General features: G+C 39.5%; 1 protein-coding gene and 1 pseudogene across 1 annotated transcript in view; both read left to right on the top strand.

Moving 5' to 3' along the window:
• The window catches only part of ECI2 (enoyl-CoA delta isomerase 2), a 101,148-nt gene that overhangs the window by 33,132 nt on the left and 41,439 nt on the right, over positions 1–26,577 (top strand). The window lies entirely within an intron of this gene.
• LOC143668999 (sorting nexin-9 pseudogene) lies at positions 11,308–13,593 on the top strand (annotated as a pseudogene).

Genomic DNA, 26,577 nt, shown 5'->3' with positions numbered 1-26,577 from the left:
TCTTCTGGCTCTGGACCTGTAAAACTCAGAACAAGTTATCTGCTGCCAATATACAAAGGAGGGACAGTCATAGAATGCATATTCCCATTTCCATAGGAAGAAATTGGAAGGAACACAGGGGTCACCAGACCTATACAGTTCTGAAAACCTGCAGGGCAAACTCCATTATATTTCAAAGTCTGAGAGTCATTTATCCTCGGGGCTTTAGAAAGTGGCAGTCCTCATCCTTTCCAAGGGCCTAATCAGTGGTCTTGCTTTCTCCAAATGCTGGCATGGAGCTTGCAACCTTGGGGGACCTTGGGGAGACCACCTTTTTCTTCGCTCTGCCCTCTGTAAACATTGGGGCTGCACCCGGGCTCTCTGCCAACTCCACGACACAAACGCAACCCCTCCAGAACAATGGGGTGGCAGCCAGGCTCCTCCCAGTCCCCAGTTTATGCACCCCACTCACTCTGAGGCCTGAGATGGCACCACAACAAAGTGGAAGCCCCACACTCTGCTTCTGCAAACTCACCCTTTCCACATGTATGGGTCTGTCTGCTCTCCTGACCCAAAGTTTCCTGGCTCCAGATCTTAGCCTCCATAGTTCTGCCTCTGAAGATATTTTTCCTTCACTTTGTCCTTTTTCTGTCCCTTTAAGTCCAGACTGGCAATGCTTCCATTTACACAGATCTCACAACATTCATGTTGGTTTTCTATGCACTATGCTGGAATCTTCCCCATAGAACAAAAGGATGTTCCACAAATTCTTTCTAGATAACTCAATCTCCAATCCTGGCTTTTTCTGAAATGGCTGGCTACTTACATGTTTGCTTAAATCCACTCATGGGGCACTATTCTCTGACATCTCCCTTTCTGGAGCCCAGAACTTTCCAGAATGTCAATTTCTGGTTTCTTTATACCCAAGACTTCAATTTTCAGCTTATCTCTTTCCTGTCACATTTTGCTATAAGCTGTGAGGACAAACCAGGCCACACTTTCCACATTTAATTTGGAAATCTCTTCTGCTGAATATCCAAGTTCATGGCCTTTAAAATTTGCTTTCCATCTAAAACCAGCAGGCAGTTTTAACAGATTCCTTGTCACTTTACAACAAGGATCACCTTCCTTTCAATTTGCAACAATACATGCATCATTTCTGTCTAAAATCTTGTCAAAGTTATCTTTAAAGTCCAAAGCATTCTAGGCCTTCTCTCTCAAGCTCCCCATAACTCCTCCAGAATCTTTCTCTTATCTATTTAAAAAGATTTTCCAACATATTTGGTATTTGTAAACTGCAATGCCCCATTTCCCTGGAAGCAAAATCTGTTTTGGTTTGCAACCTGCTAGAATGTGATATACCAGAACTGGAATGGCCTTTAAAAGGGGAAATTTATTAAGTTACAAGTTTATGGTTCTAAGGAAGTGAAAGTGTCCAAATTAAGGCACCAGCAAGAGGTTACCTTCACTCAAGAAAGGCCAATGGGTCAGGAACACATCTGTCAGCTAGGTAGTCACATGGCTGGCATCTGCTGGTCCCTTGCTCCTGGGCTGTTTCTTTCAGCCTCCGTTCCTGTTGGGGTGCCTCACTTTAATTATCTAGGGCTGGTTTTCATCTCTTGGCTTCCCTTGGGTTTCTCAGGTTCCGGCTTGCTTAACATCTCATGGCAATGTCTACTGGGCTCCAAGCATATCCAAACATCCGTGTCTCTTTTCTCTATGTGTCCACAACTGTGTCAGTTCTGCTTTGAAGTTTCTGTTGGCTCTGAGGCTTCTGTCATTTCTAACTCTCTCCAAAATGTTTTCTCTATTAAAGGATTCCAGTAATCTAATTAAGACCCACCTGGAATGAGTGGAGTCACATCTCCATTTAATCAAAGATCACACCCACAATTGGGTGTGTCACATCTCCATGGAGATAACCTAATAGAAAGTTTCCAACCTACAACATTGAATCAGTATTAAAAGAAACAGCTGCCTTTACAAGTGGATCTTTTGTAAATCTTTTAATCTGAGGATTAAAACATGGCTTTTCTGGGGTGCATAATACTTTCAAGCTGGCACACAGCCCTTGTGTAAGTTTTGCTTATATTGGAAACTCTGATACCTGCAAAGCATTGAGTGGGTTGGGTTTCTAGGACTGCTGTTCCTGGTGGCAAGTATACTCTTGGTGCCCTCCATGCAGTGAGATGTCTCCCCTGGAGATAACAGATGTCTCTATTACTGACCCACAGTGTGGCACAGCCAGCAGGGTGCCCACACATTCAATGCTATCGATTTACTTTTAAAGCAAGGCTTTTGCTGCATCCCACACATTTTGATAAGTTGTATTTTTGTTTATATTTAGTTCAAAATATTTTAAAATTTCTCTTAAGACTTCTTTGATCCAGTGGTTATTTAGAAGTGTGTTGTTTAACCTCCAAATATTTGGAGATTTTCTAGCTCTCTTTCTGTTATTGATTTCTTGTTTGATTCCAATGTTATCCGAGAGCATACTTTGTGTGATTTCTGTTCTTTTAAATTTGTGGAGAGTGTTTTATGGCCCAGAATGTGGTCTGTCTTCATGAATGTTCTGTGTCAGTCTGAGAAGAATGTGTATTCTGCTATTATTGGATGAAGTAGTCTATAAATGCCAATTAGATCTAATTGATTGATGGTGCCATTCAGTTCAACTACATCCTTACTGATTTTCCACCCACTGGCTCCGTTAGCTACTAACAAAGGGGTATTGAAGTCTCCATATGCAATAGTGGAGCTGTCTATTCCTCCTTGCAGATGTATCAGTTTTTGTCTCATGTATTTTAGAGGTGCTCTATTCTGATTGTTTGTCTTGGAGAATTGACCTCTTTATCCTTTTGCAGTGTTCCTCTTTATCCCTGATAATTTTCCTTGCTTGGAAATATGTTTTCTCTGAAAATAACACAGCTAATCCAGCTTTCTCTTGGTTAGTATTAGCATGATATATCTCTCTCCATTGCTTTACATGTAATTTAACATTTAAATTTATATTTAAAGTGGGTTTCTGGGTTTCTTGTAGACAACCCACAAGTGGGTCTCATTTTGTTATCCACTCTGATTGTCTCTGTCTTTTAACTGGTACATTTAGACCATTCACATTAAAGTGGTTATTAATTGAGCAGATTAGTATCTACCATATATGTGCCTATTCTTTGCCCTTGTTCTTTGTTTCTTTTCTTTCTTTTTTTTTTTTTTTTTTTGTCTTCCACTCTTTTTATGCCTCTTCTGGTTTCAACTGAGCATTTAAGATAACTGCATTTTCTCTCCTCTCTTAGCATATTATAATTCTTTTAAAGAATATTTTAGATTTTTGTTTTTTCAGGTTCATTTTTTTTAACCTACTCCTAAAGTTAATAATATTCATTTACAGCTAATCTAAGTCCACTTTGAAATAACACTATACTGCTTCATGGGTAGTGCAGCCACCTTATACTCCCAGTTCCTCCCTCCCATCCTTTGTAACACTGCTGTCATTCATTTCACTTATTCATAAACTATAACCTTCCAATATATTGTGGCTGTTATTATTTTGAAGAAGCTATTATATGTTAGATCAGTTAAGAATGAGAAAAATAAAAGTATTATTTTACCTTCATTTATTTGTCCTCAAAGACTCATTCTTTCTTTATACAGATACAGGTTTCTGAACTATATTATTTTTCTGAGGTACTTCTTTTAACATTTCTTGTAAGGCATGTTCATTGATGACAAATTCCCTCAATTTTTTTGTTTGAGAAAGTCTTTATTTCTCCTTCTCTTAAGAAGAATAATTTTGCTGTATACTGTCATCTAAGTTGGTGATTGTTGTTTTTTTTTCTCTCTCTCAACATATTAAATATTTCATTCCACTCTCCTCTTGTTGGCATGGTTTCTGAAGAGATGTCTGTTGCAATATATATCCTTCTTCCTCAATAAGTAAGGTTTTTTTTTTCTTCCTCTGGCTTCTTTCAAGATTTTCTCTTTTTCTTCGATTTTTCTGTGGTTTGAATAGGACATGCCTCGAAATAGATTTTTGGCATTTATCCTTCTTGGTGTTCTCCAAGTTTCCTGGATGGAAGCATCATAGTATGTGCTTATTATTAATTTTGGAAAGTACTCAGCCATTATAACTTCACATGTTTCTACTATCCCTTTCTCTCTTTGTTTTTCCTCTGGCATTCTCATTATGGGCTGTGTTACACCTTTTATAATTATCCCACAGTTCTTGGATATTCTTTTTCATCTTTTTCATTGTTTTTCTCTTTGCATTTAAGGTTTGGAAGTTTCTATTTACATATCTTCAAGCTCACTGATTGTTTCCTTCGGTATGTCCAGTCTACAGATAAATCCATCAAAAGTATTCTTCATTTCTGTTATAGCATGCTTTTTTATTTCTAGACTTTTCTTTTGATTCTTTCTTAGAGTTTGCATCTCTCTCCTTACATTACCCATCTTTTCTTGAATGTTGTTCATATTTTCTGTATTGCCATATTAGAGCTCTTAGCATATTAATCATAGTTATTTAAAATCTTCAGTCTGACAATTCTGAATTGCTCAGATATTGCTATATCTGAGTCTGGTTCTATTGCCTGTTCTGTCTCTTCAGACTGTGCTTTTTCCCTTTTAGTATGCCTTGTAATTTTTGTTGAAAACTGACCATGATGTATCAAGTAAAAGAAACTGAGATAAATGGACCTTTAGTATAAGTTTTATATTTCTTTATCTGGGGGTTAAGCTGTTGTTACTTTTGCTACAGTTGTAGAATCAAAGGCTAAAGTTTCCTTTGATGTCCTTGTTTTTTTGTCTTCCCTGTTGCCTTTGAGTTTTCCTAGAGACTTCTTCTTAAATAAGGTGTAAGCCTTTTCGTTCTTTCTGTTGTAATCCCCTGTTAGGAGCCCGTATTGGTTTGTTAAAGCTGCTGGAAGGCAATACACCAGAAATGGGTTGACTCTTATAAACGGAATTTATTAAGTTTCAAATCTACTGTTAGAAGGCCATAAAAATGTCCAAACTAATATTCAGGGAAAGATTGTCTCAAGAAACGTCAATGGGTCCAGAACACCCCTGTCAGCTGGGAAGGCACGTGGTTGGTGTCTTCTGGTCCTCTGGCTTCTGGATTCAAACAGCTTCCCCATTTTCTTTCTATATTGCCAAATGTCTGGGTCTCATGTTGGCTCTGAAGCTCTTCCCAAAAATGATTTCCCCTTAAAGGACTCCAGTAGCCAGACTAAGACCCACCTCAAATAGGCAGAGATTCATCTCCATGGAACTCACCTAATCAAAAGGTCCCACCCCACAATTGGGTGGGTCACATCTCCGTGGAAACAACTTAATAAAAAAGATCCCACCCTACAATATTGAATCAGGATGAAAAAAAAACATGGCTTTTCTGGAGTACACAATACTTTCAAACCAGCAGAGAGCCCTATTGATGTCGTGGTAAAGTGTGGGAGGATGAGAAGCACTCTATAATCCTGTGGTTGATTTTCAGTTTTTTAGACAGCTGGTGTCTCTGGACTGTGACCTGCCACATGCTTCTCAGCTCTTCCTCCCCTCAGGTGAGGCAGGAAGGCTAAAGGGGACTGGAATTTAGCATTCCCTTCCCCCATATCACTTAGGCTCCTGTAGAACCTAGGTTGGCTATGCTCTGGTAAAACAGTTTAAGGGCAGCCCTCAGAGGAAGAGCAGATTCCTCTGGGTGTATCTCCAAATGATCACTTTTCCCTTCCCCTGCTGGAAGCATGAGGAGAATTTTCTCTAGTCTTCACAGTTAGAATGGGTGTGTCACCCTGTTGGTTCTACTTCTACTCCCTTGACCCCTCCAACCCTTCTCTACTCCACAGAGTGGTCTTTTTAGCACCTAAATTAAATCAGGTAATTCTCATTCATTAAATAAACGTAGAAACAGGACAGTTTGTAACTAAAAAAAAAGTAGGAGAGTAAAACTGCTATTCTTTTTTTCTAGAGAAAAGATGTCCAATCTTATCTGGGGTGACTTCTAGAATATTTGAAAGATTGAGTTTCTTCCTGCTACACCAATACGCATTGGATTCCAGTTTGCTACAACCTCAGAGATATGGTGAGGGCCAAGAAAAACAGAGATATTTATTTATCTGCACGCATGATGTATTCATAATACATGAGAGAGACACAGACAATAGACTGTGATGAAAGAATTAAGGCAGAGACAGGATTTGTAAAAGAGAGGAGAGAGAAGGGATGGAAGAAAACTGCAGTTTGAACACATTTATCTTAATTTACAGTTTCCAGCTGATTCATTGGAAAATATTTAAGATATCAGTCTGCATAATCTGTCCTGAGCAGAGTAACTAGAGCATCAGAAACAAACAAGTGCTTGTAAATAACATCATTTTTATTTTAAAAACTTAATATAATGACACACTTGACATTTGTACATTTTGCTCTATGTAAATTTTTACCTACAAAAAAGTAAATAACATTTGAAATCCAGGTAATGATATGCAGACTGAACTGTTTAGGAGTGAAGCATCCTGTTATCTGCAACTTAATCTAAAATGCAAAAAAAGAAAAAATACAATAGCTTGATGCATGGCTAGAGGGATGGATAAATATGTGATCAAGGAAATATAGTAAAATGTTAATTGGAAAAAACAACCAAACGTATAATTTCAGTTGTTTCTGGATTTCCCAACAACCTTGAGCACTGAATTCTGGAGTTTAGGTGACAGGCTGTCCTTTCCTAATGCTTTCCCCAGCACCTCCACTGTAGACCAGGTCTGTATCAAGTCTCTCATTATACTTTTTCTGATACAATGATAATCACTCACTTTCATGTTTTGCAAAGCACTGATTCAAGTGGACCTTTCAAGGCCGACTGTTGTGCCCCAAAATTATATTTGCAGTAATCCCATGCTTTTGTCTGATTTAGTTAGGATTAAGCCATCCCTGGACTCTACCCAACCCTCTCCTATGGCTGTGAGCTTGTTAGGCATTTATCCCAGCCATGGTTGCTCCTTCTCACTCTGCCTTTGAAGGTCCTACGCACCCTTCTATCCCTGTTCAAGTTTCAGCTCTTCACATAGTCTTCTCTGAACCCCACAGTTAAAAGTCATTTCCCACTAACGCCCTTTCTCACATGTCTTTGGCTGTACCCTTATGATAAAATGAAATAACTGTCTTGACTTTAGATAAAAATCCATTGGGGGTGCATGGGGTGGTTCAGTGGTAGAATGCTAGCCTTTTATACAGGAGACCCGGGTTCGATTCCCGGACCATGTGCCCCCACCCCCACCAAAAAAAAATCCACTGGGCTTATTAGAAGTCCTTATAACCAGAAATATGACCAAGATGGAAAGTGGATCTGAAACAGTTGGCTCCTTAGCAAGACTTACCTGATCGTTCCACTTCTGCCCCCCAGCTTTGCAGCCTGGGGGTCTCAGATTGATGCTACATGCTTCACAAACAGCTCATTTTATTTTTAACAGCTCTCTGAAGTAAGCATTGACCTCTGTTTTGATGAAATTCAATATACCAAAAATGGACTGGCTTTTAACCAGGAGGATTTATTAGCTTACAAATTTACCATTCTAAGCCTATGAAAATGTCCAAGTTAGGGCTTCAAACAGTGCAATACCTTCTCTGAAGACCAGTTACTCTTCAGAGATTGGGCTCCTCTGTCAGACAGCAAGGCACATGATAACGTACGCTGGCCCTTCTCTCCTGGGTTTCGTTGCTCCCAGCTTCTGGCTTCAGTGGATGTGTCCTTGGCCCTCAGCTTCTCTGGGATTTTTTCTGTGAGCTCCTCTATGTTTTGTCTATCTTCTTTGAAAGGATTCCAGTAAGAGGATCAATACCCATCTTTTGAATGAGATAGGTCACATCTCAGTTGAAATAACCTGATCAAAAGGTCCCACCTACGACAGATTTATACTCACGCAAATGGATTAAAATAATATGATCTTTTCTGGACAGCTTTAAACTAACACAATCTCTGTGGAAATTTTAGACACAGGGTCTTCAGGGTTGTTTGCTAACAATTATAATCACAAATTTTAAATCTATGAATACCAACACTTTACCTAGTTATCTGAATCTCCCCATAGACCATGAAGCTACTGAGGGCCGGCTACTGTCTGGTTTATTTTTGGTCCCTCTTAGTACCTAGTACAGTATATACTGTGTGATCAGTAAGTGTGGGTGAATTTAATTAAGTCTCAGTGTCTCCATTTGGAAGTACAACGTGCACCTTTCTGGCAACAGCTTTATTGAGATATAATTCACATTCTAATATGCATCTTCAATTTAGTGCATCCAAACTGACTCTTCACCTCAACTGTTCCTCTCCTGGTCTTTACTTTCATCTAAATGGCACTGCCACATGATTCAAGCCAAAAACCTAGAAGTTATCCTTAATTCCTACCTTTCCTTCTTATTCTGTATCCAGAATATATGCCAAATCAACCTACTTCTCCCCATCTTCACCACCACTACCTTTGTTCAAATGACTCCCATCTCTTACCTGAACTGTTGACCCCCAGTCTTAGTCTTCCATGGCTGCTATAACAAATACCACAGACTGGCTGGCTTGAACAACAGGAATGTCTTCCAGTTTGGGAAGCTAGAAGTCCAAAATCAAAGCATCATCAGAATCATGCTTTCTACAAAGTCAGATATGGCATGACTTGCCAGCATCCATAACTCAATCTCTGCCTCCATCACATGGCCATCTATCTCCCTATCTGTCTCCTCCTAATTGTATCCAGATTTCTTCTGCTTATATGACTCCAGTCGTTTTCGACTAAGACCCACCCTGATTTAGTTGGGCCACACCTTAAATAATAGCATCTTCACAGATAATATTTACAAATAGGTTCATACCCACAGGTCCATGGGTTAGAACTTTGGCATGTTTTTGTGGGGCACCCTATTCAATTCACAACATCCCCTAATCCTTTTCACCTCTTCAATCCAGTTTCCAACACTGTAGCCAGAGTGGTCTTTTTAAGACATTTCCTACCTCAAAGTTTCCAGTGGCTTCCCTTTAATCTTAGAATATAATCCAAACTCTCAACATAGCTGGTAAGGTCCTCAATGATGTGCTCATTTCCTTAGAACTTGCAACTTCATAAATACCCCTTTTGAAAAGCCATTCCATTTCTGGTATATCACATTCCGATAGCTTGCAATCTAGAACATTCCTCAAATATTCATGTGTGCTGCTTTGGGTTGTCATTGGGGTTCCAACTCATATGTGACCTTCTCTGAAAAGTCTTTACCGACCACCCCATCTAAAGTCTCCCCCCAGCTCCTACTTTTAAAGCAGTACATTATTGTATTTCTACACGACATGTAATTTTTGAAATTATTTTGTCTGTTGTTGGATTGATTTTTCATTTTGGGCATTTGTTAGTTAGTTTTCCTCCCTCCACTAGAATGCAGGTCCAGGAAAGCAAGGGCCTTATCTGCCTGGTTCACCCCTTTTCCCTTAGTGCCCAGGAGAGGCCTGGTTCATGGTGCCAACCGATTGACAGCATAAAGGAATTAACTCGTTTTGGATCTCTGTAATTTATTTTTAAAAAATATTTCTATGTGGGAAATTTCAGAGGGATGGGGAGTTTGAGCAAAGCAATCAGCCCAGAATTTTAGCAGGCAGTCAACAAAAAAGGAATAAAGTTATCCAGCCACACAAGTAATGTTGGGAAAAGAAATAGTTTGAGAGCCGCAATTAGTGCTTAATAGATTCAAAAAAGTAAAATGGCAACAGGAAAGTTGATCCTGGCTTCTGAAAATTAATGACGCTCAGTACAAAGTTTAACCAATCATTGCCTAGAAAACCACAATTAAACAAATTAACTTCAGCGAATTTAAAAATAATGTGTGCTCTTAAGTGTAGTTGCCAATACTTCACCTATTATTTGCTGTCTAGTATGGACTTCGGCTCATAAAAGAAAATAGATAAAAGTTTAGTTTGCATGGCACCTGTCTCCAAATCTCTATCTATCCATATTCTTTCCACCCTTGACATATTCCCTGATTACTCCCCTCTTCAACACTGTCCCACTTCTTATCCACCTGTTTAAGTAATTCCTGATTATATTATGCCAAATAAGCAAGCAATTTGATTACCAAATACGAAGTCTCATGATGTTCCTGGAACTCTGGCCAACAGAGTACATGCAACAAGTAGAGTTGTGCAAGTCTGTTCATTACCCAGGGTGATAAAATCCAAGAGGTCAGTCTGCCAAACTCTTGGCCCTAGTAGGGAGGCATGGGGCGGGGAGGAGGTGGAGGAGTGTCCAAGTGCCATCAGGTGCTTTTAGACTCTTAAAAATATTTTCCTGAGAGTTTTCCATCACACCTTTCCAATCTGTAATATTTTTCCATTAAGATCAAATTTATTTACCTAAATTTGACTTAATGTTGAGTAGCTTCATTTGGATTCAAATCTATAAGCTGTTTGATTTTTTTTTGGCATATTTGTATTTTTAAATAAAACCGTATATATATTGCTTACAAGAAACTGTGTTCAGCAAGTTTTCATAGCCATCCATCCCTTTGGACCTCTGTTCAACAGAATTAGCAGAGAGAACACTGTAGATAAGAGTTTGGGCTGTGGGATTAAATAGCTGCTTACGCACTCTGAGACTGAGCAAGCTATTTGAATTCCCTTTGCTTCAGTCTCTTTATCTGCATGATAACAAAATTAATTCCTTCTGCATCTAAGGCAACATTGGACAATACACGTGGCACATTGTAAGAGTTAACTAAGTTATTGAACTATTATTGAAGTTGTGTTCTAGTAAAGATGTGGGCCTACTACTCTCCTTCCCCTCAGCATGGCTTCCTGGATCCAATTCTGCTGAGGATTCCTTCTTCCTTTCCTGCAACAGCGGAAGGCAGAGCCCTGTCATTCCCCAGCGTCAATAAATTGGGTCTTCACAGGCCCCCAGGCTCAGCCTGAGAGTCCAACCTTACCCTAACAGTGTCCCCTGCTATTGCCTGACACCAAATAGGCAATAAATATTCGCTGAAGGAATGACTGAAGAATGTCTGAATGAATAAATGTTGTCCCTTTGCTGGTCTTGCTAAATGCCACCAATACCATCATAAAGCAGATTTGAAATCTCTTACATTTTCAATCAGTGACATTAATAAATTCATTGTCTCAACTCCCTGTAATTTACAGTGACACTTGAATATATTAAATCCATCAGGCCTGGGTACATGTGGAATGTCTGTAAGAAATATAATTATTGATGAAGGCTGTATGCAGTTAAAATGGGAATTAAAATGTTGAGAAGTATAACTGTGCCCTACATTTCTGCTCCATGAAATTCTACAACTGTTAGAATGAAAAGATTTATTCAAGATAATAATCACATTGTAGTAAATAAATTATCATTTACTGGGTTGGACCTGTGGATTTTCCAGCATTTGGTCCAGTACTATGAAGTCAACATTGTAGAGTTTTGGGATCTGCCAGAGCTGCCGCAGACCTCGCTTGTCTGGTCAGGGTGGATCAACTGGTAGAAAAGCTGGACTGTCCCAGGCCGAGGGACCCACCCACCATGGCCACCAAGACTCAGGTCATATATGATTTTGCTGCTGAACCCGGAAATAATGAACTAACAGCTAATGAAGGAGAAAGCATCACAATTACAAATCTGGACATCGGTAGAGGATGGCTGAAAGGAAGAAACAGCAAAGGAGAACGAGGACTTGTTCCCACAGACTCTGCTGAAATTTTGCCCAGTGATGGAAAAGATCAACTTTCTTGTGGAAATTCAGTGGCTGACCAAGCCTTTCTTGATTCCCTTTCTTCAAATACAGTGCAAGCCAATTCAATAACTGCCAACATTAATAACCAGGTCAGTAGTAGCAACATCCCCTGGTCAGCTCGGAGGGCTTCCAAATCTGGGAACTGGGGGAACACAGATGGCTGGGGAGCCAAACCAGAGGGTGCTGCTGCCCAGAGAAACACGTCCAATAGCTGGGACCCTGCTGTCAGCCATCCCCAGGCCTACCAGGGACCAGCAACTGGTGTCGATGGTGACTGGGCTGAACACTGGGATGACCCCAAGTCATCGTCTCTTTATTTTAAGAATTCAGAGTCTGGTGAAGCAGGAGGTGCTCAGCAAGGAAATAGCCAAGTTGGGTGCATCTTCATGGAAGCTACCACTCAACAAGTTTACTGGATTTGCAAAGCCTGGAATGGAACAGTATTTGCTGGCCAAGCAACTAACAAAACCCAAAGAGAAAATTCCCATCATTCTTGGAGATTATGGCCCACTTAACTGTGTGGTAGGAAGTCCAAGAAAAGGCTCCAAAATGGATGGTCTAAAGAGCTACACTGAATACCAGCTAACACCTGCTAACACAAAGCCATCTGTAAACCACAGGTGCAAACACTTTGGTTATATGAGCGTCCCCAGGTTTAAGTTCAGGTCAGCCATTCAATCCCTTCTCTTCCAGATAAGCAAGTCTCTGGTCGCTTTGAAGAGGATTTAACAAAATGCACATGGAGAGACTTCAGGCATTGCTGATGAGGATGTGTTGGCATCCAGGTAATCTCAGAAAGTGAGCTTTTCCAGCAGTTCCTCAGTTTCTGAGATGAAAAAGAAAGGAAAACTGGAAAGAGGAAGGCTGAGAAAGATGAGCTTGTGAGAGGTATGATATTTTCCACCTTGGTGCCAGGGGGACTGACCTGGACTTAATAGAAATAGAGCAGAAGTGTGACGCTGTTGGTAAGTTTTCCAAAGCCACGGAAGACGGCATGAAGGAGCTGCTGACATTGGGGCAGGAGTCCTGGAAGCAGTGCAGCAGGCCAGTGATCAGGGAATATCAGCTGATAGGAAAGGCCTTGCAATAGTTTAGCAGCAGTGTTACCCTCTAGTAGTTATCAAGTTGAAACACATCTCAATGATGCAATAGCAGAAGCAAGAAAGACTTATGAAGAAATTGCCAATCTGGTGGCAGAACAATCAAAGGAAGATCTCCATTTCCTGATGAAATGTGATCATGAATATAAAGGTTTCCTTGGCTGCTCCCCTGATATTACTGGTGCCCACAGTGGAGCAATAGAAAAAGTGAAAGAAAGTGATAAACTAGTTGTTACTAGTAAAATTATCCCACAAGCCAAAGAGACTATGGGAAAGCGAGTTGGCACGATGTCATATACAGTACAAAATGAGATTAGTCATTTTCATAGTAACTGGATCTATGATTACTATAACATCATCTGCCTATATCTAGAACAGCAGGTGCAGTTTTACGAAATGATTGCAGAAAAGGTGAGACAGACCCTCAGCCTCTTTCAAGTCATGTGGAACAGGATGGAACATGAAGAAACCTCCGTGGTGCTTCTTTTCTGACCTTGGGCAATGCAATTTAAAATTGTGTTTTTTCCTCCCATATCATCAAAAAGAAAAACAGGGGGCGATGGCCAAGATGGCAGCTTAGCAATGTGCAAGTTTTAGTTCATCCTCCAGAACAACTACTAAATAACCAGAAACAGTACAGAACAGCTCCTGGAGCCACCTCAGTGACTGGACACACAGCATACCCCAGTTGGGACCAGCTGGACTGGCTGTGAGCCCCCCCAGAACCATGAGATCCCCAAGCCATGGCGGCCCCTCCCCCACAGGCTGCTTCCCATAGGGGAAAGGAAACAGACTTTACCAGCAACAGGGGCTGAGCCCAACCAAATGCCAATTGTGGAATTAATTAACAAATTCTGACTACTAAAAGTAGGCCCCCAGCTCAGGTGAACCTGGTCAAAGCGGAGGTCGCTCATTGGGCTAATGGCAAAAGAGGAAAGGGGAAGAAATGGAGGTTTTTGTGGCTGTATTTCTACAGAGATTTGGCAGCCTCTGGATTCAGCTGCGGGACTTCTGGGGCTGCAACTGCCTCAGGCATATGCAGAAATGGGCTGCATTCAGGGCTTGTCTGGAGCCTGTGCCTTCCCCTGGGGAGGGGTGAAGCCCAACTCAGGTGTAATCCCTCTCTCAAGAAATTCAGACACCAGGGCTTGGCAATTTGAAGCCATTAAACCCAGCCTACAACCTCTCCTCTGTCTCCACCACACCCCCAGCAGAAAGAATCTGCCAAAGCTAAAGGTGCCGCATCACCTTATGCTGGTGGGACCTGCAGGCAGACAAGCGCCACATACTGGGCAGGATAAGAAAAACAGAGCCCAGAGACTTCACAGGAAAGTCTTTTAACCTGCTGGGTCTCACCCTCAGGGAAAACTGATGCAGGTGACTCCTTCCCCCTGATAGGAGGCCAGTTTAGTCTGGGAAAACCTGGCTGGAGTCTATAATACCTACGTAGACCCTCCTAAGGGTGGGGGTGGTGGTGGTGGTAAAGGCACCATACAAGCAGGGCAAGAAACAAGAAAACAAGAACTGAAAAATTATCCTCTGTTAAACAAAACCTAAGCTAGAGGTCCAGAAAAAGCTGAACTGAATGTCAAAGAACAGACAGACAACAAATTCATCCAGCAAGAAAACCCTAGGTAAGAGAAATGCATGAAATCTCTAGAATAAACTAATTAAGGTAATTAAATGTCTAGACGCCAGCAAAAAATAACAAATCACACCAGGAAAATTGAAGATATGGCCCAGTCAAAGGAACAAACCAACAGTTTGAAAGAGCTGAAACAATTAATTCAGAATATACGAACAGACATGGAAAACTTCATCAAAAACCAAATCAATGAATTGAGGGGGGATATGAAGAAGGCAAGGAATGAACAAAAAGAAGAAATGGAAAGTCCGAAAAAACAAATCACAGAATTTATGGGAATGACAGGCACAGTAGAAGAGATGAAAAAAACAATGGAAACCTACAATGGTAGATTTCGAGAGACAGAGGATAGAATTAGTGAACTGGAGGATGGAACATCTGAAATCTGACAAGAAACAGAAACTATAGGGGAAAAAAATGGGAAAATATGAGCAGAGACTCAGGGAATTGAACGATAATATGAAGCACACAAACACATGTGTTGTGGGTTTTCCGGAAGGAGAAGAGAAGGGAAAAGGAGGAGAAAATCTAATGGAAGAAATTATCACTATAAATTTCCCAACTCTTATGAAAGACTTAAAATTACAGATCCAAGAAGTGCAGCACACGCCAAAGAGAATAGATCCAAATAGACGTTCTCAAAGACACTTACTAATCAGAATGTCAGAGGTCAAAGAGAAAGAGAGGATCTTGAAAGCAGCAAGAGAAAAGCAATCCATCACATACAAGGGAAACCCAATAAGACTATGTGTAGATTTCTCAGCAGAAATGATGGAGGTGAGAAGACAGTGGGATGATATATTTAAATTACGAAAAGAGAAAAACTGCCAGCCAAGAATTCTATACCCAGCAAAATTGTCCTTCAAAAATGAGGGAGAAATCAAAACATTTTCAGACAAAAAATACTGAGAGATCGATAAAATTCTAGCAAATCGTATCCAACAACACATTAAAAGAATTATACATCATGACCAAGTAGGATTCATCCCAGGTATGCAAGGATGGTTCAACATAAGAAAATCAATTAATGTAATACACCATATCAACAAATCAAAGCAGAAAAATCACATGATCATCTCAATTGATGCAGAGAAGGCATTTGACAAGATTCAACATCCTTTCCTGCTGAAAACACTTCAAAAGATAGGAATACAAGAGAACTTCCTTAAAATGATAGAGGGAATATATGAAAAACCCACAGCTAATATCATCCTCAATGGGGAAAAATTGAAAACTTTCCCCCTAAGATCAGGAACAAGACAAGGATGTCCACTATCACCACTATTATTCAACACTGTGTTGGAAGTTCTAGCCAGAGCAATTAGGCAAGAAAAAGAAATACAAGGCATCAAAATTGGAAAGGAAGAAGTAAAACTATCACTGTTTGCAGACGATATGATACTATATGTAGAAAACCCAGAAAAATCCACAACAAAATTACTAGAGCTAATAAATGAGTACAGCAAAGTAGCAGGCTACAAGATCAACATTCAAAAATCTGTAGCTTTTCTATACACTAGTAATGAACAAACTGAGGCGGAAATCAAGAAACGAATCCCATTTACAATCGCAACTAAAAGAATAAAATACCTAGGAATAAATTTAACCAAAGAGACAAAAAACCTATATAAAGAAAACTACAAAAAACTGCTAAAAGAAATCACAGAAGACCTAAATAGATGGAAGGGCATACTGTGTTCATGGATTGGAAGACTAAATATAGTTAAGATGTCAATCCTACCTAAATTGATGTACAGATTCAATGCAATACCAATCAAAATCCCAACAACTTATTTTTCAGAAATAGAAAAACCAATAAGCAAATTTATCTGGAAGGGCAGGGTGCCCCAAATTGCTAAAAGTATCTTGAGGAAAAAAAACGAAGCTAGAGGTCTCGCGCTGCCTGACTTTAAGGCATATTATAAAGCCACAGTGGTCAAAACAGCATGGTATTGGCATAAAGATAGATATATCGACCAATGGAATCGAATAGAGTGCTCAGATATAGACCCTCTCATCTATGGACATTTGATCTTTGATAAGGCAGTCAAGCCAAATCACCTGGGACAAAACAGTCTCTTCAATAAATGGTGCCTAGAGAACTGGATATCCATAAGTAAAAGAATGAAAGAAGACCCGTATCTCACACCTTATACAAAAATTAACTCAAAATGGATCAAAGATCTAAACATTAGGTCTAAGACCATAAAACAGTTAGAGGAAAATGTAGGGAGATATCTTACGAATCTTACAACTGGAGGCGGTTTTATGGACCTTAAACCTAAAGCAAGAGCACTGAAGAAAGAAATAAATAAATGGGAGCTCCTCAAAATTAAACACTTTTGTGCATCAAAGAACTTCATCAAGAAAGTAGAAAGACAGCCTACACAATGGGAGACAATATTTGGAAACGACATATCAGATAAAGGTCTAGTATCCAGAATTTATAAAGAGATTGTTCAACTCAACAACAAAAAGACAGCCAACCCAATTACAAAATGGGAAAAAGACTTGAACAGACACCTACCAGAAGAAGAAATACGGATGGCCAAGAGGCACATGAAGAGATGCTCAATGTCCCTGGCCATTAGAGAAATGCAAATCAAAACCACAATGAGATATCATCTCACACCCACCAGAATGGCCATTATCAACAAAACAGAAAATGACAAGTGCTGGAGAGGATGTGGAGAAAGAGGCACACTTATCCACTGTTGGTGGGAATGTCAAAGGGTGCAACCACTGTGGAAGGCAGTTTGGCGGTTCCTCAAAAAGCTGAATATGGAATTGCCATACGACCCAGCAATACCATTGCTAGGTATCTGCTCAAAGGACTTAAGGGCAAAGACACAAACGGACATTTGTACACCAATGTTTATAGCAGCGTTATTTACAATTGCAAAGAGATGGAAACAGCCAAAATCTCCATCAACAGAAGAGTGGCTAAACAAACTGTGGTATATACATACGATGGAATATTATGCAGCTTTAAGACAAGATAAACTTATGAACCATGTAATAACATGGATGGACCTAGAGAATATTATGCTGAGTGAATCCAGCCAAAAACTAAAGGACAAATACTGTATGGTCCCACTGATGTGAATGGACATTCGAGAATAAACTTGAAATATGTCATTGGTAACAGAGTTCAGCAGGAGTTAGAAACAGCGTAAGACAATGGGTAATTGAAGCTGAAGGGATACAGACTGTGCAACAGGACTAGATACAAAAACTCAAAAATGGACAGCACAATAATACCTAATTGTAAAGTAATCATGTTAAAACACTGAATGAAGCTGCATCTGAGCTATAGGGTTTTTTTTGTTTTTGTTTGCTTGTTTGTTTGTTGTTGTTGTTTTTTATTATTATTACTACTTTTATTTCTTTATATTAACATTTTATATCTTTTTCTGTTGTGTTGCTAGTTCCTCTAAACCGATGCAAATGTACTAAGAAACAATGATCATGCATCTATGTGATGATGTTAAGAATTACTGAGTGCATATGTAGAACGGTATGATTTCTAAATGTTGTGTTAATTTCTTTTTTTTTCTTTCCGTTAATAAAAAATAATAAAAAATAAAAAAAATAAAAAAATAAAAAAATAAAAATACTGAGAGAATTTGTGACCAAGAGACCGGCTCTGCAAGAAATACTAAAGGCAGCACTACAGACAGATATAAAAACACAAAAGAAAGAGGCATGGAGAAGAGTGTAGAAAGAAGGAAAATTAGATATGACATATAAAATCCAAAAGGCAAAATAGTAGAAGAAAGTACTACCCCTACAGTAATAACACTAAATGTTAATGGATTCTTTCTTCAGTGCTCTTGCTTTGGGTGTAAGGTCTAGAAAACTGCTTCCAAGTATAAGATTTATAGGATATTTCCCTACATTTTCTTCCAACAGTTTTATGGTCTTAGATCTAATATTTAGGTTTTCGATCCATTTTGAGTTAACTTTTGTATAGGGTGTCAGATATGTGTCCTCTTTCATTTTTTTGCATATCCAATTCTCTAGGCACCATTTACTGAAGAGACTCTTTTGTCCCAGGTGAGTTGGCTTGACTGCCTTATCAAAAATCAATTGTCCATAGATGAGAGGGTCTATATCTGAACACTCTATTCGATTTCATTGGTCAATATATCTATCTTTATGCCAATACCATGCTGTTTTGACCACTGTGGCTTCATAATATGCCTTAAAGTCAGGCAGTGTGAGACCTCCAGCTTCGTTTTTTTTCCTCAAGATACTTTTAGCAATTCGGGGCACCCTGCCCTTCCAAATAAATTTGGTTATTGGTTTTTCTATTTCTGAAAAGTAAGTTGTTGGAATTTTGATTGGTATTGCATTGAATCTGTAAATCAGTTTAGGTAGAATTGACATCTTAACTATATTTAGTCTTCCAATCCATGAACATGGTATGCCCTTCCATCTATTTAGGTCTTCTGTGATTTCTTTGAACAGTTTCTTGTAGTTTTCTTTGTATAGGTCTTTTGTCTCTTTAGCATCAAGGGATTAAGAAAACCTTCTCAACCAAAAGGGGGAAGAGCAAAATGAGACAAAATAAAGAGTCAATGGCTGAGAGATTCCAAACAGAGCCGAGAGGTTATCTTGGAGGTTACTCTTATGCATTAAATATATATCACCTTGTTAGTCAAAATGTAATGGAGAGGCTGGAGGGAACTGCCTGAAAATGTAGAGCTGTGTTCCAATAGCCATATTTATCGAGGATGATTGAATAATGATATAGCTTTCACAATGTGACTGTGTGATTGTGAAAACCTTGTCTCTGATGCTCCTTTTATCTACCTTGTCAAGAAAAGAGTAGAACATATGCAATAAAAATAAATAATAGGGGGAACAAATGTTAAAATAAATTTAGTTTGAAATGCTAGTGATAAATGAAAATGAGGGGTAAGGGGTATGGTATGTATAATCTTTTTTTTCTGTTATTATTTTATTTTTCTTTCTGTTGTCTTTTTATTTCTTTTTCTGAATTGATGCAAATGTTCTAAGAAATGATGAATATGCAACTATGTGATGATATTAAGAATTACTGAATATATATGTAGAACAGAATTATATGTTGATGTTTTTGTTTGTTCTTAAATTTTTTAATTAATAAATAAATTTTTAAAAAAGCAATCTCAACAAATCAAAAAAAAAAGAAAAGAAAAACAGGAAAGCCAAAATAGAGTTGCAAAAAATTTCATGTTTACTTTGCTAACCAGCCCCAATGCATCAGTTATTTAGAAAGGGTCTTCCTTTGTTCATTTCCACATCCAATGTTTAAACCAATAGAAAGTTTCTATTTTTGGAAAGTACTTCAAATTATCAGCATTTGAGTGGAAAATTAGGGGTTCCCGCCTCCACTGATATTTTACATAGAATCTTAATTTATAAGTCACCCACAGTCTTCCAGTTCTTACCCAATGTCAAATAATTACAAATTATTTTCTTAAAATTATGGAATCTGCCAGAATAAAAATTATATGTTTGTATATTTTTATGACTTCAGTCCTTTGGGGATTCCTGTCCATTTAGGAAGATCTCTGCTTTCATGTTCATGACTCAAGTGCTCACATTTTCAGGAGCAAAGAGCAGCAGGGGTCCGGGTGCAGCATTTGCTCCTACCACCTGGTGATCAGCTTGTTGTCAGCCCTTTCCTGACTCCCCTGCCATTACACTCACTCTCCTCAGGCTCCTTTTTGATGTGTCACTCTTACATGAGGACCACTTCCTTCCCAATCATGGCTAAGGCATGTTTTGTGCTAGAAAGAAGGCAGAAGGTTTAGAGGGCTTCTTAAAAAACTGCTGTCTTTTGCCTGCCATGCAGGAGACCCAGGTTGGATTCCTGGTCCATGCACTTCCCAAAAAGCAAACAAACAAGCAAAACAAACAAGAAACAAGCAACAACAACAAAAATTCAGCAAATGCTGCTGCAATAATGGGATACTCACATGGAAAAATAATCAAATGTGACCCCCCCATACAACATACAAAACAAAACAAAACTGCTACCCCTTTGTTGGAGATGGTTCTCTGAATGCTCGAGCAGTTGGCTGACAGCCGAGGGCAGAGGGCATAAGCATACCGTGCACTGCTAATGTGGTAAACTGTAGAAACAAATGTTCTCAAGGACGCTGACTCAAGAGCCCAAAGAGAACTGAACAGAGAGCATTCTGATAAGAAATAAACTGTTCCTGGGACAGGAACTGGGAACCAAACTTTGTAGCTTTGCAGGCATGGCAGATATTCAAAAATAATCTTGCTTTGATTATACTCCCTAAAGCAGCTCCTGTGTAAGAGCACAATAAATATGTGGACGTCAGTACATGTGGGGCCCCTGCTCTTGCGTCTGATGAGCTTGAGCCTGCTGACCCCACTTAACTAACTTCTTGCATCTGTCATTTCTTATCCTGAGCGGTGCCCCTTCTCCTCCCCTGTTCTGGGGAGGAAATCCTGGCACCCCTTAGCTCCTGGGAATAGAGCAGCCTTACCAGTATCTATGCTAGCAAGTGCTGTAGGGACATAGCACTGCTCGTTCCCCCACCCCTCATTCCTTTATTTTTATTCCTAAACTATTCTATTTGACAGATGAGAAATGTTGGTGATAACATGACTTGCTGCTTGGTTTGGACTGTGGACTAGCAGGCCTCTTGGTGTTATCTAAAAAGATGGAAAATTTGGTAGGTAGTAAAACTGTCGCCTCTCCACCTAATAGAAAAGTTTAAGGACTGGTTTCCAGATCGTGGCAATCTGAAAAATGTGCAGTAATCCCCAGGGCTTTTATGTTTCGGAAAAAAGACAGCGTGATTATTTCCCCTGACTATGTCCTAGACGTCAGACTTTTTCTGGATACATAAATACTTTAATGCCATAAAGCTTACTGGATCTTGACACACCACCAGCTTTAAACCTAAACACTCACATATCTACACGATGTTTTACCCTAGCAGACAAATAGTTCCATGTGCCTTACCACATTATCAACACTTTCAGTTTTCTGACCTAATAATTATATTACAGAAAATGGAAAGTGTAGGTCAGCCTAAATAAAATGAAACCTAAAAGTAAACAGATGAGGAAATCAAATGAACATGAATATAAAAACATCTTGTTCTTTAATGTCACAGGTTTTTGTAAATGTTTCATAATTTTTCCCACTTGATTTTTCCTTTATAAAATATATAGAATAGTATTTAAAATACAGCCATTTAATGTATGTACAAATTATACAAAATATGTATAAATATTTTACACATGTAAGAGCATGTATAAGCCAACATTAAAAAAATTATTTTTAAAACTGTACATTAAATTCTCAAAGCACTTTTTCAAAAAAAAAAAGGGCAATATTAGGATATAAGATATAAGAATCCTGTATTTTATGCATGATTGTTCTACAAACCCACAACTTCTCTAATAAAAAAATGATACGTTTGAAGAAAGAAAGAGATATAAAAGGAATCCATCTAATCAGCAAAGCTCTAACAGTGTAGATCTTTTGACAGTCATGCCAAAAGTTTGCCAGGCTGCTTTGACAAATATCATGCAATGGATTGGCTTAAACAACAAACATTTATTGGCTCATGGTTTTAAGCCTTTCCTGCCAAAATCAAGGCATTGGCAAGACTGTGTAGCCCCTTTGAAGACTAGCAGTCTGTGCTGACTTGCTGCAATCATTGGGTCTCCTTGGCTATCTCCTCCACCTCCTGTCACATGGCTATGTCCTCTCCTTTCTGATTTCTGTGACTTCCAGGTTCTCTGTATAAATTCTCCAGTAATCTGGATTAAAGCTGACCCTAGTTCAGTACATTGCACCTTAACTAAAAATAACCCCTTTATGAGGTCCTACTTACAATGGGTTCCTACAAAGAGGTGCAGTATATTCCTGTGGGCTTAGGTGACCACCTCCATTCCTTTCAGGAACACCTAAGATCTGCTTTTCCCAAAAGTGTTTCCCACATTCTGGTCCACTCTCACCTGGAATCCTTCTAGATCTGCCACTGTACATGTCACCCAAATTTCCCCCAAAGCTCCCATTTCTATATTTTTAAACTTTAAATTCATTTATAGAGATAAAGTAGTACATTCTGTTACATTTATATTATTTCATCTTGATTAAGATGAAGAGCATGTACTTGTTGGGGTACATCATTCAGACTACCACAATGACACCTCTCAAGTGCACGACTGCCCCAGACAGGACTGGGCAATGAGGGCAAGGGAGCCAGAACAGACAATGAGGAGTCTCAAAGCAGGTGTACCAGGGGCAGGAAAGGGGGTCAAATATAAGGGACCCAACCGACCACCAGGCAGTGTGAGATCAAACCAATAGGTTTCATTAAGTGGTCCAAGGACGAGAGCCCAGATTTAATCCCTGGGTGTCAGGACTCATTTCCTAGGGCAATTGCTGGTCCACGTGCCCTATTTGAAGCGCCAAAAGTTCCATGATCCTCTGAGCTCATCATGTGACTGACAACAGAAAGCCAGAATGCATCATAGCCAAAAAAAGCAAGAGATGAATCTCTTTGGAGAGCATTTAAAGGAAATGGACCAAAATTTTAAATGCACATACAGTTTGCCCCAGCAATTAGACACCTATAAATATACCCTGTAGACTTATATACTACTAGGATGCAAACAAAAGTCTGTATGTGTGTGAAGGACACTCAGTGCATCTTGGTGGGATTCCTATGCCATCCTTTCCCCACCAACAGCCTGCCCAGGTGACCTGCAGGTACATCACTTGCCAGAAAAAAACACAAATGAAGGGTGTGATTGGACCCACTTATTTACTTTTCTTTTTAACCCTATATTAACAGTTTTCACATTTGGGGAATTTCATGGAAAAGGATACATTTCATTTTATAAATTTCTAGACAGTTTGCATGATATTGTATTATTTTCACATGTAATAACATTCTTCTAATGAAATAATATAAATGTAATAGAATATACTACTTTTATCCCTATAAATGAATTTAAAGTTTAAAAATATAGAAATGGGAGCCTTGGGGGAAATTTGGGTGATGAGTGCAGTGGCAGATCTAGAAGGATTCCAGGTGAGAGTGGACCAGAATGTGGGAAACACTTTTGGGAAAAGCAGATCTTAGCTGTTCCTGAATGGAATGGAGGTGGTCACCTAAGCCCAGAGGAATGAGATGCAGGGGGCATTTCAAACAGGGGAGACAGCTCAGCTTCCTGGTGTCATCATTTACTTCCTGGTCTTACTGCTTACTTAGGCAGTTCTCACCAAGCTGGGTTCTGTGGGACACTGCTCATTTAGGGCTAGTGGTGGGGGAATAGAGAGGAAAGGAAACTCACAGAGAGAAAAAAAGTGGACCTGGAAGATCCAGAGAGACAATTGAGAAACCATTTTTGTGCTGGAAATAAGTATATGTGAGGTGGAGAGCAGTACAATAGGAAAACCTCTAAGACATCTGATATTTATCATCTGGCAGAACACTGAATACTGACGGTGGCACTAAAACAAATACATGGACGACAAACTTTTGAAACCGGGGACAAAAACGATGTAACAGCAAGAAAGGTAAAAAAAAATGAGCACTTGAATAGCTCCCTGGGACTGCAATTAAAAGTAACATTTTGAAAAAAGCATCCTCAGAGGGATCATTGGGCTGCAATACAACTGAAGCTGCTCCCTTATCTCTCCTCAGCCACGTTAGAGCACTCTGACAAGGCTATGACTGTGTTAATCACTTGTACAGCAAGGCATAGACAAGCGTGCGAATTTACACTATGCTCATGTGCACTCAGAGGTGGCAACCAACTTGGGCTAAAGGACATTCAAAAAACATCCCACCTACCACAGTATAATATACATTATTTTCAAGGGCATAGGGAATATTTACCAATATAGACCATATTCTTTGCTATGAAACAAACTTTAACAACTTCAAAAGAATTGAAATTGTACAGAGTATGTTCTTGAGCATAATGGGATTAAACAAGAAATCCATAAGAGAAAGATATCTGAAAAATCCCCTGTATTAGTTTGTTAAGTTGCTGGAATGCAATATACTAGAAATGGAATTGCTTTTGAAAGGGGAATTTAATAAGTTACAAGTTTATAGTTCTAAAGCCAAGAGAATGTCCAAATTATGGCACCAACAAGAGGTTACCTTCCCTCAAGAAAGGCTCATGCCTTCAGGAGCCAACCTGTGTCAGTTGGGAAAGTACGTGGCTGGCATCTGCTGGTCCCTTGCTCCTGGGCTCCACTGCTTTCAACTTCTTGTCCTCTGGGGGCTCCTCACTTTGCTTCTCCAGGGCTGGCTTTCATCTCTTGGCTTCCCTTGGCTCTGTCCAGATTCTGGTTTGCTTAACATCTCATGGGAAGGTACAGGGCAACATCTGCTGGGTTCCAAGCATCTCCAGACATCTGTGTCTCTATTCTCTGAACCCACTGTTCTCCAAGCATCTACATCTGCTCTGTCAGCTCTGACTCTCTCCAAAATGTTTTTTCTTTTAAAGAAATCCAGTAAACTAATCAAGACCCACCTTGAATGGGTGGAGTCAAATCTCCATCTAATCAAAAGATCACACTTGCAGTTGGGCATTCCACATCTCTGTGGATAAAATCCAATCACAAGTTTCTGTCCTACAATGTTGAATCAGGATTAAAAGAAACGGCTGCCACCACAAGACTGGATCAGGATTAAAACATGATTTTTCTGGGGTACATAATACTTGCAAACCAGTATATCCCCCAATACATGGCAATGTCTGACCTCCCCCAGTCCCTGGAAGGAAAACTGTGACACATATTCTCTCCTGACTCCCCAGAGTTCCCTAGGAGGATTGTGCTCCAGTTGCCCCCAGAGATAGTTTGCCTGATAACACACCCTTCATTGCTGACCTTCCTTTCCTGTCTCACTTCCCTGTTCCCACATCAGTGTTTCCTTGGGTCATTCTCCAATTAAACTCCTCATGTTATATCTCCTTCTGGGAGAACTCAAGCTAAGACAAATGCTTAATCATTTTGTAGACTTAATTTAGTGATTTAAGGATGAAATTTTTTAAATACTTACTTTAAAAGAGAAGGCTGAATCACTTTTGCCTCATCAAGACAAGGATAACATCTGCTTCCACCAATGACAGATGCTTTTCCCTGACATCTTTCTCAACCCTGGAACATTGTGCTGGGCTTAATAGATATTTTAGGATTTTCTTTGTGGGTCGCTGGCTAACTTTGTATTGGGGCCATTATTCTTGTTCTTTCTTATGCATTTGGACAGGCCCTTTCTTACACAGGGATATCTGTCAGTTCCAATCATTCTCAGAAGGGGTTACCTGAGGGTGATTCCTCTGCCAGAGAAGAATGGTTGAAAAGGAATCCTCAAGCACAAGGAATGATAGCTTCTCTGCTCTAATGCTTGCTCAGCACACAAAGAGGTGGATAAAATAACCTTGGATGAATGAATGAGTCATCCGAGTGTAAGGAAAGTAGGCAGAAGTGATGCAGTGAGTCAAAAACGTTCACTTCTGAAATGTCCTTCTCTAAATTATAACAGCTCAGAATAAGAAAGACCACTCAAAAGCAGATTAAGAGTCCAGAACATTATTTTTGATGTCTCTGACAGCAACACGTGACTGTGTAAGACCATGATACAAAACCTACCTAGGAAAAACAAGAGGATTACTTTGGTAGAAAATAAAACAACATAAAAACAAAATGACAAAAATGAACATAATAATAGCTCAGGTTTCATTTGTCTCAAGCAATGTAATGGAATTAAAGCAGGAGACAATTGTGATGCAGGACACAGAACAGGGATCAATAATCTCTAATGGCTAATAGAGGAAGACAATATAGGTCACATACCCACACCTATACCCAGCCCCCAGGAATTTATGGAAGGAAATATAACATCACAATTTCCTTGGTGCCACTTTTCCTGATTCGTTTGGGCACAGGAACCTAGCAATAATCAGATCCCTCCTCCCTGTGCTACTACTCACTTGAAAGAAGTATTTTGAAGCACAAAACACCTGTGCTAATACCACTGCTAACAAAATAAAATGGTAGCAATTTCCTCACAACTTGTTATCAGATGTGGGAAACCA

This window comes from Tamandua tetradactyla, chromosome 25 (genome assembly GCF_023851605.1).
Source record: "Tamandua tetradactyla isolate mTamTet1 chromosome 25, mTamTet1.pri, whole genome shotgun sequence".
NCBI lineage: Eukaryota > Metazoa > Chordata > Mammalia > Pilosa > Myrmecophagidae > Tamandua > Tamandua tetradactyla.
The sequence above is the reverse complement of the archived record's forward strand: the minus strand, read 5'-3'. Positions and strand labels throughout refer to the sequence as shown.